Source organism: Stomoxys calcitrans, chromosome 1 (assembly GCF_963082655.1).
Source record: "Stomoxys calcitrans chromosome 1, idStoCalc2.1, whole genome shotgun sequence".
In the NCBI taxonomy this organism is placed as follows: domain Eukaryota; kingdom Metazoa; phylum Arthropoda; class Insecta; order Diptera; family Muscidae; genus Stomoxys; species Stomoxys calcitrans.
The window spans coordinates 117,973,994-118,000,043 of record NC_081552.1 but is presented as its reverse complement, the minus strand read 5'-3'; the positions used below and the strand labels follow the sequence as shown (position 1 = coordinate 118,000,043).

The 26,050-nt window shown below is 38.3% G+C and overlaps 1 protein-coding gene across 10 annotated transcripts in view; it reads right to left on the bottom strand.

Moving 5' to 3' along the window:
- The window catches only part of LOC106089764 (poly(rC)-binding protein 3), a 517,304-nt gene extending 491,481 nt beyond the window's left edge, over positions 1–25,823 (bottom strand). For 6 of the 10 annotated variants that reach the window (XM_059370957.1, XM_059370963.1, XM_059370961.1 and 3 more), the window contains exon 1: positions 25,041–25,822. The gene's annotated coding sequence lies outside the window, so the exon portion shown is untranslated. Of the gene's footprint in view, positions 1–25,040 lie in introns of all 10 variants that reach the window. The other 4 variants (XM_059370967.1, XM_059370965.1, XM_059370962.1 and 1 more) reach the window with 3 other exon arrangements.
- Positions 25,824–26,050: the final 227 nt, after the last annotated feature.

The window sequence follows — 26,050 nt, the reverse complement described above, 5'->3', positions numbered from 1 at the left end:
TCGCATAGCGACACCACTTGACAAAAAAGTTTTAACATGGCAGGATACCTCATAAATGAGGTATCTGATGTTCACGACGGGACTTGAACCCCGGCGTTCGGCGTCATAGGCCAATATGCTAACCTCTGGGCCACGGTGGCCACCGTAATACATTAAAGCAAATATTGAAACGGGAAAATAGTGTCAGATTCAAACAATAGTGATGGGGATGCATGCGTAGAGCGTCTGCTTTGTAAACAAGAGTCTCCTGGTTCAACTCTTGGCTCCGACAATAGTTAAAGTTTTATTTAATTTATAAATTCAATGTTTCATATTAAATTTGTCTTCTTTAAAAAAAGCTGAAAAGCTTGATAGCTTGGCGTGGGAGACAGGCGGAACTTAATGGGTTGTGTAATAAAAATATGTCTGCCAAAATTCAAAATTGTATTGAAAATTATTTTCTTACCACAAAAGTTTTTTGAAATTTTATCTTAAGACAAAATTTTAACAAAACTTTTGTGAAAAAATTATTGAAAGTTTCTTTAAAGACAACACGTCACTAACATTTTCTCTAAAAACTATATTTCGATAAAAGTTTCTCTAAGAAAAATGTCCCGGAAATTTTGACTGTTTTATTTTTTTTTAATTTTGCGGTTTTCAATTCAAGCTCAGGGTCTTTATGTTTCTTTATAGATTAGGTTGCCCAAAAAGTAATTGCGGATTTTTTAAAAGTAAATGCATTTTTAATAATACTTAGAATGAACTTCAATCAAATATACTTTTTTTCTAAAGCAAGCTAAAAGTAACAGCTGATAACTGACAGAAGAAAGAATGCAATTACAGAGTCACAAGCTGTGAAAAAATTTGTCAACGCCGACTATATGAAAAATCCGCAATTACTTGTTGGGCAACCCAATAATTTATTTAGAAATATTTCAATGGAATGCATTTTCAAGACATGATACGTCCAAATGAAAAACTAAACACGATTCTTATATAAGAAATAGAAAAAATAGAATTTAAAAACCGCAAAATTTAATACAACAGTCTACTATAAAAATAACAGCATTTTATTAATTTAATCTAAAAAAATTTTAGAATTTAAGTTTTTTTGTTTACTACTTTGTCCGGGGTCGAAGTCGAGATAATTTTCTCGAATCCGCCTCCGCAGCCCTGGTCAATGTCAATGTGCCTCCAATCTGATGTAGCTGCTAACTGAACCGATCTTCTAATTTGACTTAGTTTGCATACCAATTGGACGTAATTCATATTTGAATATTGCATCTCACCAAGTATATTTATTTATTTATTTATTTATTTATTAATAGATTGATTAAGAAATACAAAATAATACATGCATGTATATAATATTGATTCTTAAGCATACAATCTATATATGGCTTAGCACTTATGCTGCTTGCCATGTTAAAATATTTAATCATTTATATAATTTTCAAACATCAAAACAGTTTATTATTAATTTTCTATATTTGATACAGCTTTCTAAATAAGAGTACAGAGAGGTAAGATTCGTGCCATTTAGTATGTTTAATGTTTCATTTTCTTCGAGACTTATTTTGTTAAAATAAAGTTTCCTAAATTCTTTCAAAATAGGACATTTTCCAATAAAATGTAAAGTATTTTCAGGTTCATCTGTGTTACAGATAGAACATATGCCAGTAGTGTTACTTCGAAATGCCCTGGAATTCAGATCAAGCAATCCACCTCTGGCTTTAATGATCAAGCTGGTAGCACGAGCAGAAAGATTCTCTGTCAGTGTTGGGATCATATTATAATCAAGATATGGGTAGAGATCGTGAAACTGAGAATTTCTGGCTGCCGATTCAAAACTATATCGTTCCTTTACATTCAAGGCATCAATTATTTCCCTCCAATAGGCGCATAAGGGCAATCTATTGTTGGCGGGCAGATAGTTCAAATCCTGACATAATTCCGACCACACTTTTGCCCAGGAAATATTTAGTTTAAGGATTTCCTCTGCTAGAATTCGAGGAAGTCTACTAACTTCTAGTTGAAGTACCCTCTTGATGTAAAGAAAATGAGTTTTAAGGGTGGAGGAGTATAAGGAGTATAGTCCGGATTCTAGATACAACATATAATTAGGTGTGTTGTTAGGTAAGTAAAACATCTTTTTAATGAAAAAACGAAACAACTTTTCAACATCATCATATTTTTCGTAACCCCATACTTGAGCAGCATAACACATGATAGACTTTGAACAAGAGTCAAATATTTTTAATTTATTATCGTGAGAGATTCTTGGGTTATTTATATATTTCGACCACGTGGAGTTAATAGCAATTTTCGATGCCGATAATTTGTTCTTTAAATGGTCTTTGAAAGACAAATTGTACGCGATTTCCACACCGAGATAAGTATATCTGTTAACTATTTCTATATCTTCATCGTTGTAGCGGAAACGAAGACCGGACGATATCCTAGTACTCTTTCTAAAAACCATAACTTTCGACTTAGTAAGGTTTACTTTTAAGCTCCATGTACTGCAATATTCCTGCAAAGTGTCAATCATAATCTGTAAATCTTTAGGTGTATCAGACAAGATCACAATATCGTCGGCATAGAGTAGTATTTTCACGTGTGTGTTCGCGATATTTATTCCTCCAGTTAGAGCATCGGGTAAGTCATTTAAATATAGTGAAAAAAGAACTGGGCTAAGAATACATCCCTGTTTCACTCCCGACTCTACAGGAAAATATTCCGAGTATGTATTTCCATCCCATACTCTGCTTTTAGTATTCTTGTACAGTAATGTCACTATCGATACAATTTTCGTTGAAAGTCCTAAAGATGAGAGTTTGTAGAACAGACTGTTTCTTGGGATAAGATCAAAAGCCGCGGAAAAATCAACAAAAAAGGCATAAGTGGTCTTACCTTTAGCCTGGTTCAACTTCACAATGCTAACTAAATTGAAAATGTTGTCAATCGTAGAATAATCCTTTCTGAAGCCAGCCTGAAATTCATTCAAAATACTATTCATTGGCAACCAATTCGTTATCCTATTCAAAAGAATAGAGTTGAAAATTTTACAAACCGAGTCAATAAGCGATAAGCCTCTGTAGTTGCTTGGTACGTTTACATCCCCTTTTTTGTGTAATGGAATCAGAATGGATTCAGTGAATGTGATTGGTATGTCTCCCTTAAGGAAGATTTGATTGAAAACGTATAACAGTTTTTGAAGGAAACATCTGGGAGCATGTCTGTAGAACTCATAAGGGATACCATCCTGCCCTGGGGACTTATTCGGTTTCAACTTCCTTATAACATTATATAATTCATAATATTCAATAGGGGAATCTAAGAACGGGTCTACGAAAAACGGCATGCACCAACTAATTTCCTGGGATTGACCAGACTTATCCAAAAGCGAGCTGAAATATCGTTTGAACTCATTTGCATCAATGTTTCCTTTCATGCTGTTCGAACTGGTACTTAATGATTTAGATAGTTCCCACCATTCCTTGCTACACTTTACTTCGTCTAACCTCACCAAGTATGTTCCAAATAAATTCGTAAATCACTAAACTTAAGTACTGAATTCCATATACGCAAGGATACTGGCATCTTACACAGTTTGGTAATAAGCTTCTAGCTGCTAATTCTTCGAGAGTAAGATCGGGTTTCGTAAAAAATTGCAATTATTATTAATTGAGACTATTAAGAGACAAGTTCTTATGGAAATAAACAAAAAATTAAACGACATACAAAATGAATAAAATGGTAAACTTATTGCAACAACGGTAAACTTCATTTTGAAATGGACAACAACAAAAATCGCTGTCATAACAATCGTTATTAATAGTCCATAATTGTAAAAGTAACCATAATTCAAGACAATTCAAGTAGTTCCTGTTCTCGTCATCTGTGTGCTTGATGAAGACAAGTTATTAGTAAATGACAAATGATCAAACACGACGAAAAGGCGCCCTTTTATAATAACAATAGGGTGTAACTAGGAATGTAAATTCATGGATAATAAACGTAAACGAATTTTCCCAAAATTCTTTAAGAGACTTACGAGTCTAGACTGAGACTCTGGTGGACAATTTGGGCGGACAATTCTGGAGGTACTATGGTATGTCTGACACCATATTTTCTAATGCGGTTTAACTTAGTTTTATTATGACATGTGATTCCACAAAAACATCTGGGAAAAATAAAAACACGTGGAAAAGTTAGTTCATACAACAGATTTTTCCCATCAAGTATTCTGTAGCAGCATACCACGAATATTGATAGTTAATTTTAGCACTGCAAAACAAATTTAAAGCATATAAATTTTGCTACGTCTACGTTTCGCTCGCAAAACATTATAAAATCTACTATGACATAAGCGAAGAGGTTTCCGATCGGATTCCTGAGATGAACGGCACAGTCTTGGATTGACGGAACCCTAGTATTGCCATCTGGAAGATCATGTTACACGGATGAATCAAAGCTAGAGGACAGAGTGGGCCTGGGGTCTACATTGAGAACCCAGGCACTGAGATCTTTCGACCTTTCGGTTCGACGCAGTCCGAGTTAACCCTGTGGAATAGCGAAACGGTCGGTAGGACGGCGAAAATCCTATGGGGGATCCAGATCCTGAGAAGACGAGGCTATTACTGAAAGGAAGTAAGAAGGAGGTCAGTATAGTTATTGGTTTCATGACGGGACACATAGAAGTACGAGCTCACTTATGTAAAATCGGTGCGGCAAGTGATAGCATGTATAGGACATGCGGGGAAGATGAAGAAGTTGGAGCATTTTTGTTGTCATTGCTCGGCTTTCGCGTCTAACAGATACCAGCACTTAGGTGGGGACACTATGCCAGACATGAACCAACTTGGGGGAGCGGCATGGAAAACAATTAAGGATTTTGTAAGTAGCACGAAATTCCTAACATACATTTTCTTTTTCGAGGTTACTTTTTTTGTATTTAGAGCACACAACAAGCCGATTAATGGCTTGGTGTATGTCCATAGTGCCATGGTGCGAATTAACATCTGCACCCTCTTTTCAACCTAACCTAACCTACTATGACATACGGCAGCGATCGGTAAAAAACCTTGGTGTTAATTTAACACACAACCATTCCTGGGAAAACCACATAGACACGATAAAAACAAAAATCTCACGAGCAACGGCAAAAAAATTTGGAACTAAACCTTCAATAGTAACAGTCCCAGTCATTTTCTTCATGTTCTTGTTTTATATGGTTATAAAAAGCAATGCACTAAAATCCTTACAACCAGCTCGGAACAAGGCTCTGAAGGTCGTATACAATTTACCTTTCGATTTTTCTACTTGACCACTCTTTCAAAATTTTGCCATTAATGTACTGCCTATAAGAGGCAATCCCATAATCCATATTCTTAAATAAGTATTCAAGTCGCTATCAAAACAATTTAATATCTGTATCTGGATGTAGAACTGAAATTACTAAACAAAGGATTGAATATGCAGGGTCTCATGAGTATAACGCAACATCACAACCTCTTAAAGATAGTGCTAGAATCTCGGTATTTAAATTAAATCTGAAAAATATTTGCTTGAGGTTATTGGAACACTTTTTTGAATTTAATCAACTCTGCATTTGATACTAAATATTCGAATTGTTAAATGATGTGACCATTTTGTTCGTCAGCATTTAAGCTAAAAGTGTTTTAATTTTTTTTTAATCTTTTTCCTATAACATATTGTTAATGTTTGCCAACTAGTCTCTATTAAAGCCTTCAGGGCGCAGACACGACATACAAATTGTACACACAGATTTAAGAACAAAAAACTTAATTAAAAAAAAAGTAGAAAAGGGTCACACCTGCCACGCCTTTTCAGAGATTAGGAGATTCATTTCATTTGCAAGGAAAACACTGTACTTTCGAAAATCTCATTTGATGTGAAATTTTCATCCAATTTGTAAGAAAAGGAAAAAAACTAAACAAGTCGAACAAGCAACTACATTTGCAAATCATCATCGCACATTCTGTAAAATCGCCAACTGGTATCTTCAACAACCAATGAATGGTGGAAACAGGGAAATTCCAAAGTGAGAGTGAATAGAAGCAAACGCAATTTACAGACAAAAAGTGCTGATGGAAATTGATGACAACTCTTAGCTGATTTTGTTTTAATTTTTGGGTGACAGTACTAACATTGCCGTGCCTAATGTTATAATACACAGAAAAAAAATTAAAATCATGGTTCAATTAAGGAACTTGTACATTCAATTAAAAATTCGCTAAAATCGACCCTAAAAACGAATTTGTATTATTGATTAACAATTTGGTAATTTGGATTTACGACAAGCCCAAAAATATAATTAAAGTAGTTATTAACTCAATAAACCAATATATTTTAAAGTTGCCTCTTCTCCCAAATAACATTTTAGCCGATATAATAATAAAAGAAAATTGATATATATATATACAGCGGTCAAAAATGCAGTTTTATGCAATAGTTTATTTTTCGTAATATGTTTTAAAATAAATTCAAAAAATAAATTTAATTAGCGCAAAAAATGCAATTTTATATAATAACACCAAAAACAGAACAAAAAAAGTATTCATCATTGATGTGCTATCATCAAAGTCAAATTCAAATATTATTTGGGAATCCCCCTTTTCTGTTTTATTTAGTAAAGGAGGCTTTGCCCTTGACAGCAAATATTTAATTTCATTGAAAATATAGTTTTTGTCAAAATGGGTCGTAAGCAAAACGAGGTTTCTGATGAGGTAAAAGTTTTGATAATAAAACACCACAGGAATGGTTTAACTCAAAAAACTATCAGTGAAATATTAAATAGACCACGATCTACTATACAATCCATCATCAGAAAGTGGACAGAAACAAAAACTGTTGACAATAAACCAAGATCTGGTCGACCAAAAGCACTTTCAGTTGGAGATGTGCGTTGGCTAGTGCGGCAAGTTCAGAAAACTCCGAAGACAAATGCGACCATTCTTCGTAAAAACACTATGGAATATTTAGGGAAGGAAGTTACTACACAAACAATTCGAAATACACTCAAAAGGCATAGTTACAGAGGAAGAACTGCACGTAAGAAGCCCTTTATAAATAAAATAAACCGAGTGAAAAGGCTAAACTTCGCAAAAATGTATGTAAAACAGCCCGAATCATTTTGGAAAACAGTCATTTTTGCAGACGAGAGCAAGTTTAATCTTTTTGGGTGCGATGGAAAGGTCATAGTGTGCAGAAAACCAAATACAGAGCTTGAAGAACGAAACACAGTTGCTACTGTAAAACATGGTGGAGGTGGTTTAATGGTTTGGGGGTGTATGGCGGCTTCAGGAGCGGGAAATCTTGAAATTATTAATGGAGTAATGGATCATAAGTATTACATTGACATTTTAAAGAGGAATTTAAAAGATAGTGCTGTAAAACTTGGGCTTGGTAATAACTTTCAATATTATCAAGATAATGACCCCAAACATTCTGCTTTAAATACCAAGATGTGGATGCTGTATAACTGCCCCAAAGTCATTAAAACTCCTCCTCAAAGTCCCGACTTGAACCCAATTGAACATCTTTGGGAACATCTCGAACGCAAATTGAGAACGCGCAATTTTTCGAGCAAGAGTCAAATGCAACAGGTGATAATGGAGGAATGGACTAATATAGACCAAAATATAACCGCTAAATTAGTCCAATCGATGTCAAACCGTTTAAAAGAATTTATAAGACGCGGTGGTCGAATAACAAAGTATTAATTTTTTTAAATTATGTTATTTATTTTTTTGTTTTTTTGCAATGATGAATACTTTTTTTGTTTAATTTTTTGTGTTCAGCTGTAAAATGGCCCTTTTTGTTCCAATAAATACTATTTTTTTCTTTAAAAACAATGAAATTGTGTACATATATATCACACAAGCACTACTGCATCATTAGTTTAATATGTTTTTATTCCAATTGTCTTTTGTAGACTTATTAAAAAAAAAACATTGAATGATGAATACTTTTTTTGACCGCTGTATATATTTTTTTTTTTTTGTATTGATAACAAAATTTGTTCATCTTCAAGTTTTTTGCCTACTAGGGCGAAGATCATTAAATTTTACAATTTTTGTTTGAGACGAGCTCAAGTACAGCTAATAGACAGGGTTGTCGAGCGTGGTTAATGTGGTATTTGTATCATAGAGGCGTTTTCGCAATAAATTCGGTGTAAGTACAACATACCAAAGTACGGCCCTTGAAGCCATCACACCTAATATGGCTGATGAGTAATTGTGACCAAACTACGAAACGCGTCCCATAGTGGTTGGTGTGTATTGCGATCTCTGGCTTTCCTTTCCACTTCCAAAAAAAATCTCCGATCGTTGAGCTCGTCTCGAAAGAAAAGCCATGTAATATAGTGCTTTAAATTATTTATTTCTTTGCCTTTCCCTAAAAGAGCCTCCGTCTGTACAAAGTATAATGAACAAAATAATATATTAACACTTTAAAGTGAATCGTAATAAATACCAATCTAGGAACTTTGCGAAATCCAGATACACATGAAGGAATACTGCATTTGTTATATTCCGTCATGTAATATATATTTATACCTCGTCTACCTTCTTCCATGTCCTAAAATTTGTTTCGTTTGGAATATACTTATTTCTTTGGTTCACATCCTAATTTTTTCTGCTTTACAATATTTTCAGCATAACACTTTTTAAAGTATATTTTTTTTTTATTTAACAATAATGTATTATACCTACCACTATAGGATGGGGTTAAACTAATCTAGTTATTCCGTTTGTAATGCGTCGAAATATTCGTCTAAGACCCCATAAAGTGTATATATTCGGCCGGCCGTATATATTCTTTAGATATAGCTCCCATAAAAACTGATCTCCCGATTTGAATTCTTGAGCCCCTGGAAGCCTCAATTTTTATCCGATTTGGCTGAAATTTTGCATGTAGTGTTCTGTTATGACTTCCAACAACTGTGTCGCTCAAAATCAGTATATAACCCCATATAGCCTTTACAAGTCGAAATTTTTGTCCGATTTAGCTGAAATTGGGCATATATTGTTTTGTTATGACTTCCAACAACTGTGTCAAGTACGGTCCAAATCAGTATATAACCTGATATAGCTCCCATATAAACCGATCTCCCGATTTGACTTCTCAGATCCTTATAAGCCGCAATATTTGTCCGATTTGTCTGAAATTTTGCATGTGGTGTTGTACCGTACTTCGGATCATCCTTATTCGGTTCCTAGAAGCTTTCATGCCCTTCAACTATATTTATTTTGTATAAATTTTTATCAGAATCCATTGTGGTTGGTTTCCGAGATTCGGCCGGCCGAACTTAGCACGCTTTTACTTGTTTATTTAATAAATTATTTTATTTTATTGAAAGATACATAAATACCACACTTTCTATTTTTATGCCCACCACCATAGGATGGGGTTATACTAATCTAGTCATTCCGTTTGAAACACTTCGAAATATTGATCTGCGACCCTATAAAGCATATATTGTATAAGCTGGATCGTCTCGACATTCTGAGTCGATCTAGCCATGTCCGCCGTCTGTCGAAATCACGATAGCGGTCGAACGCGTAAAGCTAGCCGCTTGAAATTTTGCACATATACTCTTTATTGATGTAGGCCGTTGGGGATTGAAAATGAGCCATATCGGTTCACCGATCTCCCGATTTGAGTTCTTGAGCCCCCTGGAAGCCGCTAAAATTTTACACATAGTATTTTGTTAATACTTTCAACAACTGTGCCAAGTTCGGTCTAAATCGGTCTATAACCTGATATAGCTCCCATAAAAACCAATCTGCCCGATTTGACTTCTTGAGCCCTTACAAGCCGAAATTATTGTTTTATGATTTCCAAAAACTGTGCCATGTACGGGTAAAATCGATCGATAGCCTGATATCTCCCATATAAACTGATCTCCCGATTTGACTTCTTGAGCCCTTCCAAGGCGCAATTTTTTTTTTCGATTTGGCTGAAAATTTACATGCGGTGTTCTGCTACGACTTTCAAAAACTGCGCCAAGTACGGTCCAAATCGGTCTATAACCTGATATAGCTCCTATATAAACCAGTCTCTCGATTATCCTGGTTCGGTTCCTAGAAGTATAATTTGTGCTGGTTTGACAGAAGTTTGATATGTAGAATAAAACTATGCCCTTCAACTAAATTTAGTTCGTACAAATTTTTAGCAGAATCCATGGTGGTGGGCTCCCAAGATTCGGCCTGGCCGAACTTAGCACGCTTTTACTTGTTTTTGATATTTTTGTCGACACACGCCACTATGTCTGTCTATGATAGAAACTAGACATATATTTGGCTCATTCGCACTTCTACGCATTACATATGTGGGAAAGAGGACACAACAGAACGCAGAAATCAATACTCACAATTTGTATTATTGAATAACAATTTAATGCGTATAATTAAAAATATGTTCGACGTATGCCTTCTTAACCAATCACTTGCCATGATACAAAAAAATCGGATTTGATTGTCAAAAACTATTAAGATGTTTATAAGTCAATACCATGTTTAATCGGTCAAATCTAGGTCTGTTTTTTTTCTGTGTAAAACAAGAAAGTATTTAGAATATACATAGATACAAAAACCCTATCATTGAAATAAAATAAAAACTATAAAGATGTTAGGTTCGGTCGGGCCGAAGAATGGTTTACAAGGGAAAATTCACGAAAATCTTTTCAATTAAATATGTAATTGAAAATAAAAAAAACTTTCTCAATCAAAATGAAAACTGATTTAAATATTTTTATACCCTACTCCACTACTGTGGTACAGGGTATTATAACATAGTGAATTTGTTTGTAACACCCAGAAGGAAGAGAGATAGACCCATTGAGAAGCATACCGATCCACTCAGAATCACTTCCTGATTTGATTCGATGTCTGTCTGTCCATGTTAATTTGTGTACAAAGTACAGGTCGCAGTTTTCATCCGATCATGGTAAAGTTTGTTACAGTCATGTGTTTCGGCCTAGAGACGAAGCCTATTGAAATTGGAAAAAAATCGGTTCAGATTTCGATTTCGAGCACCCATATATATGTTCGTCCGATTTGCAGTAATAAAAATGGTCATTTGTTAACCGATTCTCACGAATTTTAGCAGGAAGGATTTTCTATTGTCTCTCGACGGTTCAGATTTAGATATATTGGGTTGCCCGAAAAGTAATTGCGGATTTTTCATATAGTCGGCGTTGACAAATTTTTTCACAGCTTGTGACTCTGTAATTGCATTCTTTCTTCTGTCAGTAATCAGCTGTTACTTTATCTTGCCAAAATTTTATACAACGCTTTCCTCAACGAATACTACAATACCTGAGAAGTTTGATCGTTTGAAAATGAATCTGGACTTTTTTCAATTACGATCGTTATTGTGATTTTTGATATTTTCAATTAAAAAATGAACTGATTCCATAAAATTTTTGATTGAATCTGAAAAAAGTTCAATAAAAGATGTCATTAAAAATCATTTTTATTTTTTTTTTCGATTCGACTCGGAAAAATTTGTTAAAAGGAAGAATATCTGGATGTTTAAGAAAGTAGTCTGTCAATACCTCACAGTTCCGCTCTCAAATGAGTCATACAAAGCGGTTATACAGGATATCCACCAAGATGCAGTAATTACTTATCTTATCATACCCATGGTGTAACAGACTGAGCTCGTAACGTTCAAGGTTAGACGATACTATTACAAACATCTGCTCTGAGTGCAGCACTATTCCCCATGAGACCAATCACCTGTTTGAATGCCCAGCGATACCAACGAATCTGACTGCAGAAACACTATAGATCGATCCCGTCGAAACAACCAGATATTTAAAGCTGGAATTGGGAACTATTGGACGTTCAGGATGATATCAGAGAGAAGACTAGGACTAGGAGGACTGAAGGATAATCAATATACTTGCAACGTGTGGCTACAACAAAAACAATAGTAGTAACAATCTGGTTGCAATTTGAAATTAAGAGAAAGTTCGAATGAATTCAGTTAGAAATAATTTTTTAAAATTAAAAAATAAAAATAAAAATAAATTTCGTGATTTATATTTTTGTGATTGTTTATTTGGCAGCTATATCAGTCAAAGTCATGGCAGAACTTCACATGCACTGGGGTTCGGTTTATATGAGAGCTATATTAAAGCTTGTATCGAATTATACCAAACTCTGTATAAATTTTGGAACTTGAAATAGAACACCACATGCAAAATTTTTGCCAAAAGTAGCGTAATCCCAGAACTCTAGAAGTGAAATGAGATCGATTTATATGCCAGTGATTTGTACAAGAATAAAGCCGGATTTCTCATTCTACGGTTACAATTTATCGAATCGATATTCTTTTTGTTGACGGAATTTGTTTTTCTGAATGTATGCTTATTGCTTATCCTAACGATAGCCTTAACCGACAGATGAATGACGGTTAGTGATTCATCGTCCCGATAAATTTAAACAGATGGTTATATACAGTCAGCTTTTATTTTATTTAAGCGAAATTGTGTGTGCTCTCATATAGTACCCTACAAATAATAATTTGGTATCCAAATTTCGGATTTGGTACCTAGGGGGGCTGCCCCACCCTAAAACCTACCAAACATATATTTACACCAAACACGACAATACGGGAATCAAATAAAAGGTATTTAGGATAAGAAAATGTATCTGATGTCCAATTGTCGGACCAAGTGCTAGGGGGACCACCCCAAGCCCCAAAACCTCTAAATCGGATATATTTACCGACCATGGCAAAATGGGACTCAAATGAAAGGTATTTGCGAGTAGAATACGAATCTGATATCTAAATGTGGGACCACGTTTCTAGGGGTCCACCCCTTTCGCAAAACACCCCCAAACAGGACTTATTTACTGACCATGGAAATAGGGCGCGAAAAATAAAAGGTATTTGAATGTAGAATACGAATCTGATATCCAAATATGGGACCAAGTGTTTGGGGGGCCGCCTCTCAACAAAAACATCCCCCAAAGTGGACAAATTTACGACCATAGCAATATGGGGCTCAAATGAAAGGTCTTTGGGAGTAAAGCACAATTCTGATATTAATATTCGGGAAAATTGTCTATGGGGCCATCCCACCCCACAACACCACCCACAACACTACCCAACCCCCAAAACACCCCTAAATCGGACATATACCGATCATAGCAATATGGGACTCAAATGAAAGGTATTTGCGAGTAGAATACGAATCTGATATCCAAATGTGGGACCACGTTTCTGGGGGATGGACCCCTTCCCCAAAACACCCCCCAAACAGGACTTATTTACTGACCATGGGAATATGGGGCTTAAATAAAAGGTATTTGAATGTAGAATACGAATCTGATATCCAAATATGGGACCAAGTGTTTGGGGGGCCGCCTCTCAACAAAAACATCCCCCAAAGAGGACAAATTTACGACCATAGCAATATGGGGCTCAAATGAAAGGTCTTTGGGAGTAAAGCACGAATCTATTATCAATATTCTGGAAAAGTGTCTATGGGGCCACCCCACCCCACAACACCACCCAAATAGTAAGTACTTTCTGACCCCGTGGTGAAAATAGGGTACTACATTTTTGATTTCTGAAGAGGGGGCGGACCCTCCCCCTTACCCTAATTTTCAGAAACGCCAGATCTCGAAGATGGGTGGTGCGATTTAAGCGAAATTTTGTGTGCTCTCATATAGTACCCTAAAAATAAAAATTTGGTGTCCAAATTCGGATGGGGCACCTAGGGGGGCTGCCCCACCCTAAAACCTATCAAACATATATTTAGACCAATCACGACAATATGGGACTCAAATGAAAGGTATTTAGGATAAGAAAACGTATCTGAGATCCAATTGTCGGATCAAGTGCTAGGAGGACCACCCCAAGCCCCAAAACACCCCTAAATCGGAATATGGCGCTTTAATAAAAGGTATTTGAATGTAGAATACGAATCTGATATCCAAATATGGGACCAAGTGTTTGGGGGGAGGGGCGCCTTTCAACAAAAACATCCCCCAAAGAGGACAAATTTACGACCATAGCAATATGTGGCTCAAATGAATGGTCTTTGGAAGTAAGGCACGAATTTGATATCAATATTCAGGAAAAGTGTCTATGGGGCCACCCCACCCCACAATACCAACCAAATAGTAAGTATGTTCTGACTATTGCAATATCAGGCTCAAATAAGAGTGTTTTTAAAGTGGAACACGAATCCGATATATATTTTCAAGGCTCACTGAGTGGCCGCCCATCCCACAAAACACCCCCACGCCGGTCATGTGTGCCGACTACGGAAATATATCGCTCAAATTAAAGGTATGTGGGAGTAGACCACGTATCTGATATCAACATTAGGGGCCAACTGTCTGGCGGATGTCCCACCACCATAACAACCCCCAAATAGTACATATTTGCTCACCAAGACAATTTGGGTCTTAACGAGAGTGGAACTAAATATTCATAGCTTTTAGGGCCAATATCCCAAAACCGGACATATTTGCTGACTTTTGCAATAAGGAGTTTAAATGAGATTAGAAAACGAATTTGATATCCAATTTTGAGGGGCGGGGTTCAAAAAATGATATATAGATATATGAGAATAGTGCACGTTGCTGATATTTTTTCCGGGCTTAGTGTTTGGGGGACCACCCCATTCCCCAAAACACCCCTAAATCGGGCATATTTACCGACCATGTCCATGTGGAGCTTAAATGAAAGGTATTGCGGGGTACAACAAGAATTAATACCCATTTTCGGGTCCAATTTTCTGGGGGTCTACCACTTTCCCAAAATATTCCACAAACAGCAATTTTTAGTGACCATCGCAATATGGGGCTCAAATAAGAATACGAATTTGATATCCAAACGTAGGACCATGTATTTAGGGCATCACCCCTTTCCCAAAACACCCCCAAAGGAAAAAAAGTTTTCGACCATGCCAATATGTGGCTAAAATGAAAGGTATTTGAGATTAAAAAACGAATTTGACAACCTATTTTGGGGCCATGTGTTTGGGGAACGCCTCATCCTGTAAACTCCTCTTAAGCCAATGGCATAAATAAATGGTATTTAAGAGAAGAGCACGATGCTGATATTTTTTCAGGGCCAAGTATCTGGGGGACCACCTCTCCCCCGAAGACACCACTAAATCCGACATCAATAAAGATCATGTGGGATTCAGATAAAGGCACTTATATTGTTTAAATGTTAGTCAAGTTTGCATGGTATTTCACGAAAAGATCTTTAATTGTCGAAAATAAATATTCCAAGGAAACTCTTGTTCCATATAAAGTAAAAGAAAGCGCAGCGGGTCGGGCCCGGGTCAGCTAGTAAAAAATAAAATAAAAAATTTATACATAGAAAAAATAAAAAATTTCTAACGCACTTTTCCTCCGTAAACAAATAAATAATAATAACAAATAAGTGCGGGCTAAGTTCGGCGGGACCAAACCTTGGGAACCCACCACCATGGAATGCAAAATTTAGACAAATCGGACAAAAGTTGCGGCTTGTAAGGTCTCAAGAAGTCAAATCGGGAGATCGGTTTATATGGGAGCTATATCAGGTTTTAGACCGATTTGAACCGTACTAAGCTCCGTTTATGGAAGTCATAATAGAACACCACATGCAAAATTTCAGCCGAAAGATCGACCTACGTCAATGGTGTTGTTGTTGTAGCCACTTGTCTTTATGTGGAGGTGGCGATCCTCATCTAGCTCCTATAGGTGAGCAAGCTCGTTCCGCCTCGGGCACATCATGGCCATTGGTTATTTAAAGGCGCCAACAACTCGCCTTGTCATATCGAGCATCATAGGCACTCAGAATTTATGCAAAAGCCGGCGCCACCCGGCCTCTCACTGAGACTCTCCGCGACTGCAATTGTAGCTACTCCGTATGGAGCATTCCACTATCCGCACCACACCCATCGGAGCTCAAAGTTCCAGCCTGTGTGGTGCTCATAGTTATCCCGTGCCGGGCATAACTATGTTCGACCGCTATCGTGATTTCAGCAGACGGTCGGACGGATATGGCCACATCGACTCAGAACGTCGAGACGATCAAAAATATATATGTACTTTAAGAGGTCTCAGACGAATATTTCGAGGTGTTACAAACGGAATAACTAGATTAGTAAAACCCCATCCTATGGTGGTGGACATAAAAAGCATATTGTCATGCAGACTCGAAATGAAAGATTTTAAAATAGGACTAAATAAAATCTATGACAATAAAATAAAAAAAGAAATAAAGAATCAAATTTCTTTTGAATGCTGTAGGGCGTACAGCTAAATTTTGCGGTAAGGAATTCCACTGACGCGAACCCCGATTTTGGCAAAACCTTTCAAGAATAGTACCATTTTAACGTTCAATAATTAGCTGGGAGTTTTTGCTACTATTGGGTTGCCCAAAAAGTAATTGCGGATTTTTTAAAAGAAAGTAAATGCATTTTTAATAAAACTTAGAATGAACTTTAATCAAATATACTTTTTTTACACTTTCTTTCTAAAGCAAGCTAAAAGTAACAGCTGATAACTGACAGAAGAAAGAATGCAATTACAGAGTCACAAGCTGTGAAAAAATTTGTCAACGCCGACTATATGAAAAATCCGCAATTACTTTTTGGGCAACCCAATAGTTAGAAATAGATAGCGTTAAACAGATAACAGGGCTGTCCATATTTAATAATGCAGAAGAGATAATATAGACACCTAACGTTTATGTAATGCTCGAATGAGCATCCGAGAAATTCATTGGTATAACGGTGGTAATCGCTGGGGCAGTGATTACCATAGACGTAACGTAAAATTCTACGGTGATACAGGTATTTGTGATTATGGGGATTTAGAAGAGAATGCGCTAAGAAACGTTTACTATGCACAAGAATTATTAAATTTAAATTATACAATCTTCTAAGAATAAAATTTATTTTCAATACGACATGAGAAATATGTGATGTAAATTTCATCGAAGAGAGCAAATCAAAGGCAAGAAGTGAAACCGACTCCTTTGTATCAATATTAGAATTCTGTACTGTCAGGTAATATTAAGGAATATTGCGATCATTAGAAAATACCCAACATTAAATTTTATCGATATTCATGAGGATTCCATTTAAAATTGGCCACTCACAGACTCGACTAATGTCCTCACTCAATTGGTTAAGGCGTAACTCAATGGGTTCGGCGTTGCTAGATGCAAATAGCTGAATATCATCAGCATATATGTATATTCAGAATTGAGTGTCAAATCCATCAATGGATGTAATTAACGTATAACATAAAAAGAATCGGGCCTAAAACGGATCCATGTGGACTACCGTTGAAAGTATGGAAAGAGTTGGGGACTACACCATTAGATAATACGAATTGGGAACGATTGTGTAAAAACGATTGAATGAGATTGCAAGCAGTATGTGAAAATTTAAAATCAGAATATAGTTTTGAAAGCAAAATTGTGTGATCAATAGAATCAAAGGTTTTACTCAGATCGAGTATTGCAAGGGCACAGGCATTTTTTTTTTATCAAGACATTTTCTGACATTTTCAGCCAGATGTAAAACAAGTGGTGTCAATCCCATGGCAGCCGGTTGTACGCACCGGATAGACCCCATGGAATCCTCATCGGCAAGGGCTGCCGCCTCAGTGTACGTGTTCGTCTTTTTTCGTCATGGGAGAGGCACATCCCGGAGTGCCTTCTCCGCACGCTTCTGGTCCGTGCCGGGATTGAAAGGAACCCCGGACCCTGGTTCTGTTCGGTTTGCCGGAACCGCCTTCATCATCGGTCGGTGTCGGTGAGGTGTAACCGGTGCATGGAGTGGCCTCACTTCACTACGGGAGTATAGTCATACTGGCTATGTCGCCAGGTGTTGTGCGAACATAGCCAGCAGTGGGTCACAAGCGTAGTCGTCGTCGCCTTCTGCGTCCTCGTCGCCGGACTATGTGACCGCCCCGACCTCTCCCGTACGGCAATTAACGCAACGGCAGCATCCTAGCCCAAATATTGCCAGGCCAGTGCCGGGAAGTGTATCGTTCTTGCAGTTAAACTATAACGGACTTCGTGGCAAGATCGATGAGATCGTGGACTTCATGAGTCGGAAGAGCATATTGGTCGCAGCGATCAAGGAGACAATGCTGACCAACACCTGCAGCTTGCACAGTTGTCACGGTTACAATGTGCTATGTAAGAATCGCTCAAGTAATGGAGGTGGGGGATTGGCCTTCGTAATACACCATTCCGTGCAGTATAGACCTATCTCGCCTGCGCTTGACGCTAGTGACCCATACATGGAATGTATGGGGGTAGCAGTCAGGTCTGGTACTGCCGAGATAGAGATATACAACGTGTATACACCGCCGGTTGGTAGCTGTGTCCCGATTAATGACCAGGCCTACAGCCCCGACATAAGTGGGTTGCTATCTGGCCATGATCGTCTGGTTCTGGGGGATTTTAATGCACATCACTCTTCATGACATTCTCCCCTAGGTGACGACCAGCGTGGCATAGCTTTGGCAGAACAAATTGAAAGCTCCACGTTTTGCACGGTGAATGAGGATGCCTCCACTAGGATTACTAGGAGGTGCAGCAGCTTGCCAGACATCTCCATTGCATCCCCTGATCTCCTGAGTGACGCATCCTGGCAAGCCGTCATCTCTTTGGGGTCAGACCACCTCCCCATAATTCTCACCATCAACCGACCACCCGACTTCATAACCTCTGAGCGCCGGACGTTCATCAACTATAAGAAGGCCGATTGCACTGGCTTCAGAGAGTATACCAATCGCCGCTTCAGTGAACTCCCACCCCCCTCTGATGTGCTTGCGGCCGAGAGGAAATTCCGAGACATCATCAACGCAGCAGCCGCTCGCTTTATACCAGACGGTCGAATACCCCAAGTGCGACCCAATTTCCCGTCGCAAGCAGTGGTACTCGCAGACGAGCGTGATGGGATTCGTGCTATGGACCCCGCTAACCCCAGAATCAGCGAGCTGAATCTGGAAATAAACAGGGTAGTCAACGAACATAAGCGGAATTTGTGGCTGGAACACTTGGAGCAATGTAACTTAGGCACCGGTGCAGGCAAACTGTGGGCCACTGTTAAGTCTCTCTCGAACCCCGGTAGACGGGACGACAGGACCTCAGTCACTTTTGGCGAGATAACCGTGACTGATCCGAAGAGATGCGCCAGGTTGTTCAACCGTCAATTTATTGTGCATCCCGAGAGAGACAGGGCAAGGAGGAGAGCCATTCGCCGTGGTATATATTCGTGGTCTCCGAGCCGGTGAACAGCCATCACAATTTACCGTGGACGAAGTTACGAATGTCATCCGTGGCGCCAAACCTTCAAAGGCGTTGGGCCCCGACGGAATCTCTACATTGATGCTGAAGAATCTGGATTCACCTGGAGTTGAGTACCTTACCACTGTCCTCAACCTCAACTCATTTGCCGTGGCTTTAATCAGCCCAGGCCATGTGATAGGACGGTCCTCGTGGCACTGGACCTATCGAAGGCATTCGACACGGTCAGTCTTGACAAATTATTTGAGGACATCGCCAACACGTCCCTCCAGCCAGGCCTGAAACGATGGGTCGCGCATTATCTGTGTGGTCGCCAGTCATTTGTGGAATTTAGGAATAAGAAATCGAAACACCGTAGAGTGAAACAGGGAGTTCCCCAAGGTGGGGTGATATCTCCGGCACTGTTTAACCTCTACCTATCCTCCATTCCACCCCCTCCAGACGGCATAAAGATCGTATCATATGCGGAAGATTATACGATCATGGCATCAGGCCCCCCACCCATTTATGACACCTGCGATAGGTTGAACGTCTACCTCAACGAGCTTGCCTCATATTTCGCTGCAAGAAATCTGAAGATATCCGCCACCAAATCTTCAGCCACATTGTTCACTACAAATAGGCGTGAGGTGAATACTGAGCTGACTGTGATGGTCGATGGAGAAATTATTCCGACCATCAAGTGTCCCAAAATACTTGGTGTCACATTTAAAAGCTCTTACACATTCTCCCCACATGCCACAGCAATCTGCGATAAAGTCAAAAGTAGAAACAAGGTCCTCAAAAGAAACCTTGTTGACCACGTACAAAGCAATTGGCCGGTCTGTGGTAAGTTATGCAGCGCCAGTGTGGTCTCGTCAACTTTGTGACACGCAGTGGAATAATATTCAGATCTGTCAGAATGCCGCCCTCCGAACTGCGACGGGCTGTCTCCTCGGTTCTCATGTGGACCACTTCCTTCAAGAGACAAAGATCCTAACAGGGCGAAGACATAACTACATGCTGTCCAAGCAATACCTTTTGGGCTGTTATCGCAGAAACTATCCAAATCATTATCTTGTTGATAGATATCCACCGCCCAAAAGCCTTAAGGTAGATTTACATGATCTAGAGCGTGATGTTCAGCGCTACAAGAGAGAACCTCTAGATCAAGCGGCATATCAAGCGGGTCTAAACAACATTCATGCAGACACGGTAGCAGATGCGGTAATTGGCTACCGGGTGAATGTATTGGAGAACGCCCGCCACCCATTGCACCCGAAGAAATCGACCTCCCCCGGCAAACCAGACTATTTCTGGCTCAATTACGTTCCGGCAGATGCAGCCGCCTCAATTCCCACAGAGCTAGGATTGAGGTCGACGTGCAAGATGTATATCCCTATTGTAACCAGGGACCGCACGATACACGTCACCTGTTTAACTGCCTGGCCAGACCCACTCGACTCAGACCCAGATCCCTGTGGACGCACCCCATCTTAGTCGCAGAGTTTCTGGGTCTTGACACTCAACAGAATCAAGCATACGAAAGATAGAACACAATAAACTGCTACAACAACAACAACAAGTGGCGTAGTGCGGTGGTGCCTCCGAAATCCAGATTGACATGAACTTACAATATTTCTCTCATCTAAATAACTGGGTATATGATTCTTCAATATCTCTCACATTTTAGAAAGGGCAGGCAATATCGTCCAATATATTGGACGGTAGTCCGCGCAGTTCAATCCGGTTGTATTCCTTTTACGAAGCGGAAGGAGAAACAGAAGGAAAAACAAAACAAATTTAATAAATCTAACAGGTATTGCATCAACTCCAATATCATTCGACCTAGTTTTATATAAAACATCACGAAACTCCAAGTCGTCAACATTTCTAAAACTAAACTCGTCCAAACGAAAAACAGAGGGAAAAGTATTGTAATTGGTATAATCATAAAAATTTTACGAATACGGTCATAGTTATTGTTATGACAGTTTGTCACTCCAGTGGAAATAATCCGAGACCACAGGTGTTTCGTGTTGCTCGCACCACTAAAGAAAAAGTGGCCTTGCGAATACAATTTCGGCCAATAGTTCTAAAAATCTCTTTGTTTGCAGTTGTCAGATTCTCAATATATGCCCGGTGTGAAAGGTCACGATTTCTTACAGCTGAAGTTATTTCCGTTCGGGACATTCACGAAGGCTTATAATTAAATATTGTCGTAGACTTTTCAGTGATACTAATAATAAATGCAACTTAAACTTCCGAAATATTAGTATCGTAAATTGAAGAAAAAAAAAACGGTTCCATTAATATCATCCAATAGAAGGTTCATATGAATGGATTCATAATCACCGCAGGGTTACCTTTGAGAATTTTGAAAAGGTCGCACAAAAAGTCGAACAAAAAGTCGTTTATTCAAAAAAAGAATCTCACAATGATTATTTAACACTTAATAAAAGAATACAAAAAAAACTAAGTCGAGCGATCTGAGATTTGTTTTAGACTGCCTGACCATAATACGGCCCTGCAGACGGAGATCCGGGCGATCACGGAATGCGTGACGTCGAGTGTGAACATCTTTACCGACAGTAAAATTGCCATAAGGGCAATAACAACCAGGACGGTAAGGTAACCCCATCTCTGAGGATGGGAAAATCCGCAACGTTTGGGAGCCAGGCCATAACGGAGTAAGGGGGAATGAAAAGGCAGATAATTTGACAGTAAATGAACTTAATCCGAAGTCTTTCGGACGACGCAGTGCGACTTAAGGGTGTGGGCGACGAACGAATAAAACAAACTAATGATCTAACTTCTGTTTCAATAAAATTTCGTAGGAGATAAAAATTCCTGGAAAAATTCCAGAAATTTGCAACCTCTCATTTACAAAACTCTTCAAATGTTGTTTCTTCTCATATTTTCTTTTGCTGGAAAACGAATGACTCCGTAAAAATTTGTACGAATTTTTGAGTACGCGAACAATTTTATTGTTAATGGCTGCGCAATGTCGCCATATCTTCTAAATTACTTGGTGTCACATTTGACAGCTCTTACAGATTCTCCTCACATGCCACAGCAACTTGCGATAAAGTCAAAAGTAGAAACAAGGTCCTCAAGTCACTTACCGACAGTACTTGGGGTGCTGACAATGAAACCTTGTTGACAATGTACAAAGCAATTGGCCGGTCTGTGGTAAATTATGCAGCGCCAGTGTGGCAAACAAATCTGTCAGAATGCCACCTTTCGAACTGCAACGGGCGGTCTCCTTAGATCTCACGTGGGACACCTTCATCAGGAGAAAAGGATCCTACCCGTGCGAAGATATAACTGCATGCTGTTTAAGCAATACCTTCTGGGCTGTTGTCGCAGTGACCATCCAAATCATCATCTTGTGGGTAGGTATTCACTGCACAGAAGCCTTAAGGTAGATCTACAAGATCTGGAGTGAGATCCAGCGCTACAAGAGAACCTCTAGATTAAGCGGTATATCAAGCGGGCCTAGACAACATTCATGCAGACACGGTGAATAGCTATGTGATCCTTGGAGAACGACCGCCTTCCATTGCACCTAAAGAAATTGACCTCCCCCGGCAAACCAGAGTAGTTCTGGCTCAATTACGATCCGGCAGATGCAGCCGCTACAATTCTTACAGAGCAAAGGCTGTATGTCCTTATTATGACCAGGGACCACACGACACACGTCACCTGTTTAACTGCCCAGCCAGACCCACTCGACTCAGTTCCAGATCCCTTTGACGAACCCCATCTTAGTCGCAGAGTTCCTGGATCTGGACACTCAACAGAATCAAGCAAACGAAAGATATGACACAACACACTTGTACAACAACAAAAACAAAGATGGTTAAGTTAGATTCACTTAGACGTTTTCGTTGATTGTGATACCACAGGAACAGAAGAAGGAAGATGCTTTCTAGTTCCACCGTCAGATCGCTGTAAAAACCCAAACTACTTGCGAATGTTCACATCCGCGGGACACACACAGAGAAGGTGAACTACCCCATACAAAAAGTAATCGCAAAAATATATTGAATTTCAAAGCTAATAGTGAAACGTAACATGGCTCATGCTGCAAATAAAAATATTTAAAAGAAAATTTCCATGTTAACGGGATTTGGTAAATTTACAAAACCTTTTCAATTAATGGCTGGTACTATGTTCGTTTTTCACTGTTGAAAATCAATATTTTTCGCGATTACTTTTATCAAAAACTACGTAAATAACAAGGATAAAATTAAAATGTTATTAAAATACTACCATAAGTAATTAGGGAATATCCCACTGAACGGAATCAGAAAGTATTGTACATTTGCTTTAAAATCTGTTATCTAAAAAAAAGTAATCGGCGGAAATATTGCGAAAATCGAATATAGTAGCAGCCTTTACAGGGTACCGAAAATGATGGGTTTGAAAAATTTTTTCATAAATAAATAATTAAATAAACTTATTGCTCGAAGATTTTTATTATCTTAGAATTGCTTTTCTTGGCCACGTGCGAATGTAAGTGTTTCAAAAAGTAATCGCGAAAATATATTGACTTTAAAAGCGAAAAGTGGGCCGTAACATGGCTCATGCTGCAAATAAAAATATTTAAAAGAAAATGTCCAACTTAACGGTCTAGTTTCAAACTACCTATTTACTCATTTGTCTACATTAATTTAATATATTTCTACTTTAAATGCCGATACTTTGTCCAAATTTTACAGGGAAAAGCTTTGCACTTTTTTTCACGATAATTCTCTTGGTAATCAATTTAGAAGTTTTATAGTGATTACTTTCTGAAACTCCAACATAGTACCCACCTAACATAACAAAATTTCATTTGTTTGGGAAATACACATATGTATATATTAAATTATTTAAGTTTTATGTGTACCATTTGAGAATTGCTATCATATCTTTCAATGGTATTCGGCGTTTTTCTCAGTCTGAAGCAATTGACATCACTGTAGCCGATTGGAGTGTACTGACTGCGGAACTCAATAAGACAGCAACGAATGAAGGAGGAAAGCAAAAAACGTGACAGCAACCAACACGAGAACGAGGCGCAGTTAACTACAGCATAATGTAAGAGAAGCTAACGAAGAGAAACGCAAAAATAAATAATAAAAAAAACTAATAAAGAAAAGGAAGAAAATCAATTCTGACGAGACTGCACAACATTATACAGTATTATTACAAGACGCACCAAGTCGCTCGCCTCGCATTCATCAAATACAATGTGACGACGACGACAAAACAAAAAAAAGTCTTAAAATGCGTATATGAGCGTGCGTGGTTGGTGTTTTTTAAAATTAAAATCAACGTTTTGCTGCTCCTTTACTCCTCGGGATGGAACCATTTTCATCATCGCTGGCAAAAACCGAAGCGAAGCGCAAATCTTTATGCAAGCAAATGAAAATAACAAATTATTTTGCCGGTTGTTGTTGCTATCTTTCCACACGCCGCTAAAGTATCGCCGATCGATGCGACGGGCAGTGGGGCCAGAATTTGGAGAGCGAGCAGACACTTACTGGCAAAAATGTGTGTATGCAATGCATCTCCGATGCGATGTGTATTGTAGGCAGCCATTCTGTCCCCTAGCACAACACTACCCCACAAAAAACACATATTCCACACACGCGTACATACACTTACATGGCAAACCAAAAGAACGCGAATGCAAATTTATTCACAAAATTTTTGTATAACAAAAAAAAAAATACAGAAAGCTCAGCTCGGCAAGGCCCAAAGAACAAATTGAAATTTACCTTTGTTTTTATCTATTATCAAATCAACTGAATTTGGCTCCTTTATGTAGATAGAAGATTGGATTCTGTTATTTTACGTTTTCACAATTCATTCACACGACGACGACGATTGGGGCGATTTTGTATTGTTGTTTGTTGGTTGGTTGGTACAAGAGTAATTGAGATGTCGACGGCAGAGTAGTTACTGCTGTTAAGTTGTGTAAAATCAGTGCGAGATTGGTTTTTTTTTGGTTGTGTTTTCTTCAACAATATAACAATGGAAAAATTTCAACAAAATTCACTTTGGGTTCTGTTAAAATATCACTTTTTTGCACTTTTCATCACTTTTTGCTTCTATTCTCTTGCTGTAACTTTTTTCTTATTGCCTTTTTCTATTCTCCGCTTAATGGTGGACCCTCTGTCTGGTTAGTTTTATATGAAACGCACACACACAAAATAGACACTGTAGTATGTCAGATAAAAAAGCTACCGCCGTACAATGATCAATGGAAACAGCGAAAAACAATGCTTTCCGTTTATTTCTTGTTGTATAATTTGTAAATAAATTTCGGTGCTGATGCGATTTGTGTGAATCGACCGAACAACGTTGATGAATTTGGCAAATTTACAAAACTTTGTCAATTTACGTGGTACCGAAAATGATGGGTTTGAAAAATTTTCTTTCATAAATAAATAATTTTTTTGCTTTGTTTTCTTCTTTTGTGTTTTTCTTTGTTGTTGTTTAACGTAACGAGCGAATGCGAATGCGATACGAACACCACCAATAACTTTTCTTGAGTGAATTTACAATGGTCGTTTGGTGTACTCTAGCCTGTCAAGATGTTAAATTTTTCAATTTCGCTTTGTGTATTGCTTCTTCCAATTGCATTCTATATTGCACTAGCTATCTCATTCTGGCACCCGCTGTTTAAAAGGATGAGAGCATGTGTATGCAAATTTTGCGTTTTTGCTTTTGCGTTCTAATCGAAACGATGAGAACAAATGCTCATCACAATGGCGGGCTCTCTCTT